The 11,254-nt window shown below is 55.7% G+C and overlaps 1 protein-coding gene across 1 annotated transcript in view; it reads left to right on the top strand.

Moving 5' to 3' along the window:
• Positions 1 to 11,254, top strand: part of CCDC88C (coiled-coil domain containing 88C) — a 102,279-nt gene that overhangs the window by 6,170 nt on the left and 84,855 nt on the right. The window lies entirely within an intron of this gene.

Below are 11,254 nucleotides of genomic sequence, written 5' to 3'. Positions count from 1 at the left end.
GTCCCCCATATCAGCCATGGGAGCCCTTCATCTGCTATGGACCCCACCCAGGAGCGTGCCGTCCCCACTTCCCTGGGAATGTTTGCCTTCAGCCTAAAATCCAAGAGAGAGCCTTCCCGTCTGTGTGGGGAAGTGACCTTGAGGAGGGCAGTGGTCTGCGTGGACCCCTCCTTTCCTCTTTCCTTCCTCTCGCCTCCCGGCCTCGCATCCTTTCTACCCTGGAGTGATGAAACGAGGAAGCGCTGGTGGCCTGGAGCGGTGGGCGTGGCTCACCCGGTTCTTTTTCTTTCTGTCTCTTGTTCTTAAAGGCTGTTCTCCTGCCCAGATGCTCACATCTGGTGGGTGGGTGAGAGGCCAGGTAAACCAACTGCTGTAACCCCTGCGTGTGCACAGGACATAGGAGGGAGCTCCCCAGCCAGGGACGGGCGAAGCTCACGGAGAGCTTTCTCGGGGGTGATCCCTTGAAGGATTGTCAAGGAGCTAGACTGGCAGAAAATGGGGTGCATGGGGTGTCCTGGGAGAGGAACAGCACCTGCATACTATGGAGACATAAAACAGCCTGAAGACTAAGTCACTTCAGAGTGGCTGTGGGGAGCGCCTACGGGTGAGGCTGGAAAGGTGGCAGAGTTCCAGGGGGTGAGTGCCCTGCTGAGGAAGTTGAACTTCGCCCTGAAGACCTCGGGAGTCCTTGGAGAACCTTTACAAGGGGAAGTTTAAGAAAGAAATCATCGGTGTCCATAGTTAGAGTGGATTATGGGAGGAGTGGGGAGGGAGTCAGGGCAGGTGGTGGGGCCCTGGACCAAGGCGCGGGCAGAGGAGAGGAGCTGAGTTCCACGAGACTCACGTGGGGCATTGGCCACGTGGGGGCGTGGACAGCAGCGTGCTCGGTGCCCCACCTGCGTGAGCATCTGCCAGGAGAATCCATCTACTCCAGTGGTTCTCAACCTTCCTAATGCCGCGACCCTTTAAAACAGTTCCTCATGTTGTGGTGACCCCCAATTTCATTGTTACAAATTGAACATAATTAAAGCATAGTGATTCATCACAAAAACAACATGTAATTATATATGTGTTTTCCGATGGTCTTAGGCGACCCCTGTGAAAGAGTCGTTCGACCTCCAAAGGGGTCGCGACCCACAGGTTGAGAACCGCTGATCACTCGAAAGCTGCGGGCAGGGCTCCCAGGGGCTGCGTGTAGTGGCTCTGGGTCAGCCGGACAGGCCACAGGCCAGCTTTCAGGCCTGCCAGCGTCTTCCACACTAAATGGAGGAAGGCGTTTACTCCTCACCTGCTGGCCAGGGACAGAGCAGACGGGGCTGGGGACGCCTGGTCACGTAGTGCCTGGCCCCAAACCTTTCCAGGGGCAGGTGTTTCTGCAAGACGTGAGCCCGCCAGTGGCCCTTGCTTTCCTTCTGTTCTCTCCTTTGTGTGTTTAGAAGAAAAGCTGTCAGGACCTAGTGAACGGCAGCTGAGAACGCTGGGACTCAGCTCTGTGCCCCAGGCACCAGGTTGAGAGACCGCCCAGTGCCCGTTGGGAGCCCGGCACTCTGCTCTGCTGGAGCTCTCTAGCCTCCTGTGAGGAAGGAGTTGCTGTCCCCCGTTACATGAGGAAGATAAGGAAACGGCCCCAGAAGCCACACGTTTTGGGGGCCTCAGTCACTTGGGGAAGGAAGCTTCTTTCTAAAACTCAAGCTCTCCACAGTCACTGATGCAGGGGGGTGGCCTTCTGGGGAGGTTGGCAGGATCCGCCCGACAGCGGGCGGCATGCACCCTGAGCCAGATGCCTCGCCTGCCGCGCCAGCCTAGGAAGCTTGTGCGGGGGCTCCTGCTCGCCTCCCCCTTGTTAACCCGATTTCACGCCAGCCCAGCCCCAGAGGAAGGACTGGATTGCTTCAGGCACCTCTGAAACCAGCACTTCCGGGGTTGGGCCCAGGGTGGGACCCAGGGAGCAGCTGGCCCCAGACTTTACCCCGCACCCCCCAGAGCAGCCGGAAGCAGAGAGTCAGGGCTAATGGCAGGGGCTGGGAGGGGTGAAAGGTGGGCCTGAGGTAATTAGCAGAGCTGGCATTCCGCCAGGCCATGGAGGCTTAAAGCAAGAAGATGGGGAGAGGGGGCTGGGGAGGAAGGAGGATTTGTGTGTGTTTGTGTGTGTGTGTGTGTGTGTGTGTGTGTGTGTGCGCGCGCGTGCGCCCCTCCTCCTGGCCTGAAGTCCAAAGCTGGCATTCCGCCAGGCCATGGAGGCTTAAAGCAAGGAGATGGGGAGAGGGGGCTGGGAGGAAGGAGGATGTGTGTGTGTGTGTCCCTCCTCCTGGCCTGAAGTTCAGCCCTGAATTGCTGGGGGTTTCCATTCTGTCCCTGAGCTGCCACTCCCTCCTTTGCCTGCACAGAGAGGGAGCAGCTCCAGAGTCTTACCTTTTGCGCCCAGGATGCCACCAGGGTCCCTGTGGGCTGCCCCTGTGTTGTGGTCTGTTCTGCACAAACTGAGCCCTAATGCCCAATACACGGTGGCCCCAAAGACCCACTCAGATCTTCACGTTTCTACAAATCTGGACTTTCTCGTGTCTCTGATACGTGTGCCCTTATAGTGTATTTACTTCTCACTTTTTGCTCAAGTTTTCTATTAATTTGCAGCCTTTTGTTTAAAATAAAAAGCGGGCTGTTTTTGAGCCCTTCACAGAAGAGAGCAGCCAAGCTGAGTGGGGTTGGGAAGCTGGGCCGCCCATCATCAGGCAGGAGCTCCGCGTCGGCGCTTCGGGCAGAGCGTGAGCTGAAACCGTGACTGAGCAGAAGCTGCGGCTCTTTGCGGGAGCTCCTTGGCCTCCGTTAGGCCCTGTCCCCCACGTGTTCAGGACGGAGCGGCCAGGTGTGAGGCTCGAGCACGTCGCTGGGTGAATGAAGTTGCAAACACAGCTTCTCTTACGGTATCCTGAGCGCCAGGGAGGTAGGGAGTGGTGAGAGGTACCACTTCTGTTTGTGACCAAAGGGAGGGAAATGGATGGGGCATGGATTCTTCAGGTTTTTAAAAAAGAAAAAAAAATAGCCTCTCCTTTGCCTTGGGTTTTGGTGTTCCTGCCAAGACCAGCGTGTTTGATGTTATAGCTGGTTTGTCAGAGGAGATCTGGAGAACCTGCCCGGGCAGGCTCTGCCTCCGAGAAGCTGGCTGCGAGGCTCGAGTGGCTCATATCCAGGACTAATAACAGTTTTTGTTACTCAACTGTTCTTTTGGGAAAGGCAGAGTTTTCTGCTGCTTTGCTGTGGCGTTCGGGGTCTTGGTCCTGTTTTTCTAGCAGTGAGGGGAAAGACAGTGATGAGGACAAGGTGCTTGTCTTCGGTTGGTGGGTTCGGCCAAGACTGGGAGGGGGGGGGCGTGTTGCAGAGGCTGCCCCCTGTCTCCCAATCCTGGGTTTGTTGGTGATATTGAGGGGGCGTGGAGGTTTCAGAAGGGCCACGAGGCTGCCAGCTGTAGGCTGCAGGGATCCCGTTGGTTTGCGATTGGGTTTGTAGCAGGTTATGCAGAGAGAGAGGGAGGGATGGTGTTCCAAATGGGGGGGCCACTCCCCATGGGAGGAGATGGGGCACAGCACATCTGGGGGGCCGTGAGCTGCCACCCAGGCTCCTGAGGGAGCAGTCAGGTTTGCTTTCTCAGCTGGGGGCTGGAGCTCAGCCCCTGCCCTGTGCTCTGTGGGGTGGCCAGGAAGGTGCAGCCAGCGGGGAAGGAGGAGATGGCAGGGGGTGGAGGGGGGGGGGAGGGGGCAGAAATAAGGACGAGCTCCACCCACCACGTGGTTAAGCTGGGGCATTTAATTCTTTCAGGAATCCAGAAACTTGCATGTCACTGGTACTAGCAAGGCGACCTGCAGTGCATCATTTAGCTTTACCTTGGAGGTTGTTGTGAGGCACAGATGAAGCCACGCCAGGTTTTTGAGTCAGTGAACCGTGGCTCGCTCGCGCTCCCAGGCCCACTCTGCGGGGGCTGCCCAGCTTAGTCTGTGTTCTGCCGGGGGAGGGCCGCGTCCCTGTGTAATGGAGGCTTGGGAGACAGGAGTACAAATCCAAGCACAGACAGAGCGTCAGAAAAGCCACGCCAGCCCATCTGCTGACGAGGCAGGAGGGACAGGCAGAGGGTTCCTTTGAGCTCCTGCTCAGACTGCGGCCTTGGGCACCTCCATCTCCAGTGACCAGTGCCTGCCCCAGGGCTGTGGGGAGGGATGACCAGGGCCTGGTGCAGGTACCCATGCCCATGGTGCCTGCCCGGCTGGGCACGGGGGCGTGGGCAGGCCCCCTCTCTGGGCCCTGCTGCTTTCATCTGTTAGTGAGCAGATGATGGGAGGCCCTTCCAGGAGTTGCCCTCCGAGGTTGGGATTGGTCCGGTACCCACGCACCTGCGTGCTGGACTCCTGCCCTCACGGAGTTCTCCTGTACGACGAGCTTTTGCTTCACGCTTACTGTGTGCTCACAGCGGACCTACTGTGTGCTCGCAGTGGACCGGGTGTCTGAGGCACGTTATCTCTGGACGCCTCAGGGTTTTATCTGCCGCCAGCATGCAGCTCGTAAACAGCAGGCCCTGCGTCTGTGTCAACTGGGAAAGGTGTCGGCCCTCAGTGTGTGTTAGTGACAGGAGAAGCCATGACTCACAGGAGCAAGTAGTTCAGAGACTAAGTCATTCCATTCAGAAAGTACATTGTTGTTCCGGTCCGAGGCCGGGGCCCTCTCTCCAGGCTGAAGTGACCTTTCCGAGCCCCTGGCCTGTTGAGTAATCGGAGGGCAGGGCCCTGCTTTATTCACTCTGTGTCCCTTGAGTGTCTGACACCTGTCAGGTACCGGGACCTGACTGCTCCGGGGGTCATGGGGGCACAGGGACGGAGATGCCGGGTGGGGGAGGGGGCTGGAGCCTTTGAATCCCACTCTCAGAGGCTCCCCTGCCGCTTTCACACCAACCTGCAGGCTTTTCATGCGGTGTTTGCTTTGTTGATGGAGATGCCATATGTCAGGTACAGGAGGCTCCGTCCCTGGGGGGTGGAAACGAAATTGATTGTTTTCAACTTTGTCTAGCCAGCTTGGCTCCCTGGAGCTTTCTAATGTTTAGGCTTAATGACTTTAAAACTTTAAAAATAAATGCCTCCCATCCAAACCTCAGCAACTTAACAACAAGTCATCCTCCTGTTCTTGTAGCCCTCAGAATAGTCTGTTTTCCTTCCAGTGGGAACGGGCTGCTTAAGCAATCAAACTCTGAAGCACTTTTGGTGCTAATTGTCTTCTAACCCCCTCCCTCACCCCACCTCACCCCCATGATGCCTAGCACAGCATCATCCTGTTCATCCTGCAAACAGCAGGCCTCCCAGAGCCGCCTCACTTCCTCTGCACAAGTCGCCATGACCTGGGACAACGTCCTGACCCCTCCACACCGGTTCTTTTGTCACGTGGGGATGACAGCGGGACTGGATGGACTCCCTGGTGGTGGCGATTCAGTGCTCACATGGTGCCCGCTGAGAGCTGAGGAGGTGGGTGTCTGGACTGTGCTGTCACCAGGGTGGGCTGTGCTCCCTCCTCCCGCACACATGCGCCTTCCCTGGGCACTTTCTCCTGCCCGTGCGGACGCTCTGAACCTGAGTCTCGTTATCTTTATCATCGTCGTCATCACATCTCTCAGCTCTCACCTGCTTTTCTCTGTGTCCCCCAACCCCCAGACTAGGAGCCCAGTAATTGCCAATTGAAGGGTCGCCCTAATACTTGCTTGGATTCCCGAGGCTTGCTGCGGTCCCATAAACTGTGTCCGAAAGAAGCAGTGCGACTGGCCCAACACCCCTGCCCGGGGAGTGTGACAGCCCAGTACCAGGCTGAGAACCCCCAGGACAGGGCAGTGCGATGGGCTACCCTCTGAAATGTTCCTACTTTAGCCCTGGCCAGTGTGGCTCGGTTAGTTGGAGCATCTCTACACTGAAAGATGGGGCGTTCGCTTCTCTCCCGATCAGGGAACATACCTGGGTTGCAGGTTCTGTCCCCAGTTTGGATGTGTAGACTGGGGGCAGCCGATGAATGTTTCTCACACTGATGTTCCTCTCTCTCTCCCCTCTCTCCTCCCTCCCTCTCTTCCGCCCTCCCTCCCTCCTTTCCTTTCTCTAAAATATAAATAAATAAACAAGTAAAATGTTCCTACTTAAATGCATCCCCTGTATTGAAGCTTTGGGACTTTATTGACCCTGGGGTTCAAAGGGGTGGGATACATCAATTTCTAAAGGCAAAGCCACTTCGACAAGCCTTTCAAGCTTGTCCTTTTAAACTCAACAGCCTTTTTAAACAGCAGGTAATTGGCAGTGTGACCAGCGAAGCCTTCCTCCTTTATCCCTTGGAAAGGATTCTCCTCTAGGTCTGGCCGAGGTCTCCACTGCTCTGGGAGGTCAAGTCAGGACCTCAAGTTCCATGTCCTTACCACCCCCACCCCCGAATTTCCTGGGCTAGGTTTTATGGGGGGGTGGGGGGTGACACATGGCAGGAGCGGGTGATTCAGTGCACAGTTCATAGGCCATTTAAACTCCTGGGTCTGTTTGAACGTCTCATAGGTGCAGTCTCGGGAAGGGAGAGCTTGAGCCACTGGCGATGGCCCAGTTGGCAGGAGCGGGGTCAACGGGGTGCAGCTCTCTTGGGGGGCGGGGGCCAGATGGAGTTGGGAGGTAGAATCCATGATATGAGTTTGAAATCCAAGTCTGTGTTCAGATTGAGTTGGAAAGAGTTTAGAAAGTGTGAGGGGTAAGTTGACTTTAAATTCCTGAGTAGACCAAAACTAAAAAAAAAAAAAAATAAGAAAGAGGGATACGGTGTGCTCAGGAAAATCCAACTTCGCGTCTTTTAGATAGCGCCCTGATTTCGGAAGTCACCTTTGACTTTAAAAAAGCGAGGAACTGCACCCATAGTCAGAGCAGCATTACTCACAAAGGTGGGAGCACACAAGGGCCCGCCAGTGGGCGAGAGGATTAACAAAATGTGGTGCACACGTGCAGCGGAGTATTATTCAGCCTGAAAAAGGAAGGAACATCTGACACAGGCGGTAACACGGGTGACCCTGGAGGATAGCGTGCTGACTGTAATAAGCCGGCCACGGAAAGATAAATATTGTATGAGTCCACGTCCATGAGGTCCCTGGAGTGGCCAGATTCCTAGAAACCATGTAGCGTGGTGGTTGCCAGGGGCCGAGGGCGGGGGGCGGGGAGTTATTGTTAACCCATCAAAACCAAAGCTTGGTTTTCCAGGATGGAAAGAACTCTGGAGATCACTGAACCTGACTCTTAAAATCGGTGAAGCTGGTAAACGTTAACGTGTGTTTCATGTGGTTTTGTGTTAATGTGTATTCTCCCATAATGTCACCGGGAAGGGGGCTGAACCCCACGCCCTTTCTTCCTGGCGGCCCCGTTCGCTCCACTCTCCGGTTCAGATGGGTGACCTGTGACTCGGGCCCAGGAAGCAGGACGTTCCCACTCCATTCTCTGGACTTTGCGAACCTCTGTGTCGATGTAGATTTTCTGTTTGCTTGTTTTCTAACTTATTCGGACGCTGGGAATCCTGTAATAGAAGGAGACCGGCTGTTGACTTCTTGCATATGGGACCTGGAAGGTGGTTTGCTGGCACCTTCAGGAGGATGCGGCAGGTGTAGCTGTGGGCTTTCTCTCCGAGGGTCGGGCAGTGCAGGTTTGGGACAGTCAGCGGCACACCGAGAGGTGGGACTAGTGAGTGCATTACAGCCCCAGCGTTTTCAGCTGGGGGCAGGGGGTGCGGGGGGAGGGACTCAGGTTAACACTGATATTTATTTCTGGGATGCCCGCTTGTGTTATTTCTGCATTTAGCACAGAGCGAGTGCCATGTTTCAGGTGTTGCACTGAGTTAGACGGGTCCCCACCCTCTCTGATATGGTAATAAGAGGGAGATGCTAAAAGCATAAATTAAGAGGATAGAAGGTTTTATGTCACGTATGGCTCTGTGCCAGACATGGGACTCAGATATTTTCTAGAAGAGTGAAGAGGGCATCTAATGAAAATGTACATGACATTAATCATAAAAGGGCCTGAAACCCCCGCCCCAGCTTTAAACGTGGCTAAATGACATTCATGGCTGGTTGAGCAGGATCAGTCAGCGTCCCCCCCCCCCGCCTTGTTTTCTGCTGTTTGGTTTAAAGGAAAAACCTTTTCCCTTGGAGTCAGCACAGGGGTTTTTCCACCTCGAAGCAATTCATCTTAAGCCCTGACAGCCAGGATACGCCTGTTGGTGATGGATAGATAGTCCTGGGATCTGAGGACTTTTTAGAAGTTCGTGCTTAAATCAAACCAGGATTAAACTGTCAGCCACAGAAGCATCCTTTCCCCTTGAAGGCTTTTGGGCCTAGGTCCGTGACTTCAGCTTTGAACTTGGAATCACATCGATTTAGAAAAGCAGTTGGCAACTCCCCCTGACGAAGCCGGGGAGGGTGAGGAGGCAGGCGGTAGCAGGGTCAGGACACACAGCTCCCCTGTTCTTGGAAGGAGGGGGGATGGAGCCATTTTTTTCTTTCTCACCTCACCTACCCGCCCTGGCCCATAAAGACCCCATTCTCCTGGCCATTAGCAGTTGAGCCCTTAAACTCACTTATTTGGCCCCATCCACGGGGAGGACAGGAGTGCCCCCTGCCTACCTTGGTTTCCCTGGATCTGGCGCTGGCCTGGCATCCAGGCCTAATGTCCTGCCTTGGGCCGGCCAACAATGGCTGGGAAGAGGGCTTCTCCCTTTGGCAGTGAGCCCCCCCCCCGCCCCCCCGCCAGGAGCTCTGACTAAGCAGAGGCAGGAACCTGGAGGCTTCCTCTCCTGCTTTCTATTCTTATCACATAAGTGATAGTAATCAGAATAAATCTTTGCAGAAAGAGAGAGAAGGCAGATGTCCCCACACCATCCTGCCACCTCCTCACATGAAAGTGGCTCATAGTTCATTGTCCTCCAGGCCTGTGGCCCTTTCCTGGGAAGGGAATCTGTGGCTTTTGTGGGGACAGCTGAGGGCTATTAATACCCCGAGGAAGCCCTTTTACACCAGCCCAAAGGGGAGGAGCCGACATCTCTCCCCACGGGGGCTTCTGAGGTGGCCGCTGTGAGAGCAGAGCTCTGTCTTTATTTGGTTCCAGCGTCATGTGCTGGAGTGGATCGGCCCTTTTTTAGTCATTTTCTGCGTTTCACTAGCGGCTGACAGCTTGCTGTGTGTGTTTCTTGTTTACGGATGAGTTTGAGAGCTGACTGTGAGCATCAGAGCTAAGCCCCGAGCAGCAGACGCGGTCACGGTTGCTCTTGGAGGTGACAGTAGCTTGTGTCGTACAGGGAAGGCCAGGGGCCCTCAGCCAGGATCTCGAGTCCTGTGGCAGCGGCGACAGAAGCCTTAGCCCGGGGCGTTTCCACGGCAGGCGCTGCCTGGTACCTGCCTGGACCTCCGCGTGCAGGAGGCCAGCCTGAGTCAGCACCAGGGCCTGGGAGAGCTGGGCTGAGGCGGCCCGAGCCCTGAGGCCCAGTGCCCTCCTTTTACAGGGATGGCGGACTGGGGCGGAGGGATGGGGAGCCTGGCTGGGGGGTGGCTGTGGCCACGCGGTGGGTAATTATAGCAGAACCGGGCCCCAGCTCCCATGTGACATGACAAATGTGATCACAAGTTGGTTGGGACTCCCATACCACCCCATCCTCTCCCACTTGCCAGAAGGTTGGCACACCCCTGGGGCCAGTGAGTGTTGCTTCAGAACAAGTCCTGATGGCGTGTGGCTGGTGTGAGAGTGGCCCAGGGTGGTGGTGCTCTCCCCTGCGCACCCCGCCCCGCAGAATGAGAGTCTGATTTAAGTGGTCCGGTGGGCGTGGGTGTCAATATTGTTGAAAAGCTCTCTTAGAAGCTTTAATTAGATGATTCTGGCTGGTAGCCAGGCTGAGAACCACTAATCCTGTTCAGCTGGCAACTCATTTTACAGATAGGAAAACACAAAGGCAGGCCATCGAGTGGTTTTCTTTTGTCCCTTTGGCCGTTGGAAGAAGGTGCATCCAGGGCTTGGGGTCCCAGCTCCTGTCCACTGAGGTCGCTTCCTCCCCTCCTTGCCTTGCTTCCCATCAGGCGTGGACCGGGGGTCTCCGTGCACGGGGGCGGCTCTGGCTGGCTTGCGGAGTTGCGGACAGGTCACCTGGAGACCACCTGAGACTGCTTCCTGTGCCTCTTCCTAGCCCAGTGGTCGGCAAACTGCGGCTCTCGAGCCACATGCGGCTCTTTGGCCCCTTGAGTGTGGCTCTTCCACAAAATACCGACTTCTGCGCATGGGCCACGAAGTTTCAATCGCACTGTATATGCGTGCCCGCACGTGGTATTTTGTGGAAGAGCCACACTCTAGGGGCCAAAGAGCCGCATGTGGCTCGCGAGCCGCAGTTTGCCGACCACTGTCCTAGCCTAACCAGACAGGACAAGGGTGCCTGGGTTTTCGTCTGGCTTTGGAACTTTGGGGGAGATAGAAAGAGAGCCCGCAGACACGTGTATGTGCTCACGTGCAAATATACACAAGCTCTGACACGAGTCTGCTGGCTGCATTTACTGTGCTAACTGTAGGTTTGTCATAGGAGAGGGAGAGAGAACACTCAGTCATCAAAAGATGTATAAGCCCTGACTGGTTTGGCTCAGTGGATAGAGCGTCGGCCTGCGGACCAATGGGTCCCGGGTTCAATTCCAGTCAAGGGCACGTTACCTCGTTACCTCGGTTGCAAGGCTCCTCCCCAGCCCGGGCCCTAGTCGGGGTTCGTGTGGGAGGCAACCGATCGATATGCTTCTCTCACATTGATATTTCTCTCTGTCCTTCCCTCTCCCCTTTCACTCTCTCTAAAAATGAATGGAGCCCTAGCTGGTTTGGCTCAGTGGATAGAGCGTCGGCCTGCGGACCAATGGGTCCCGGGTTCAATTCCAGTCAAGGGCACGTTACCTCGTTACCTCGGTTGCAAGGCTCCTCCCCAGCCCGGGCCCTAGTCGGGGTTCGTGTGGGAGGCAACCGATCGATATGCTTCTCTCACATTGATATTTCTCTCTGTCCTTCCCTCTCCCCTTTCACTCTCTCTAAAAATGAATGGAGCCCTAGCTGGTTTTGCTCAGTGGATAGAGCGCCGGCCTGCAGACTGAAGGGTCCCAGGTTCGATTCCAGTGAAGGGCACATGCCCAGGTTGTGGGCTCGATCCCCAGTGTGGGGCTTGCAGGAGGCAGCCGATCAATGATTCTCTCTCATCATTG

The sequence above is a fragment of the Myotis brandtii genome, unplaced genomic scaffold, assembly GCF_000412655.1.
Source record: "Myotis brandtii unplaced genomic scaffold, ASM41265v1 scaffold332, whole genome shotgun sequence".
NCBI lineage: Eukaryota > Metazoa > Chordata > Mammalia > Chiroptera > Vespertilionidae > Myotis > Myotis brandtii.
Note: the sequence above shows the minus strand (reverse complement) of the source record. Positions and strands in the feature narration are given on the sequence as shown.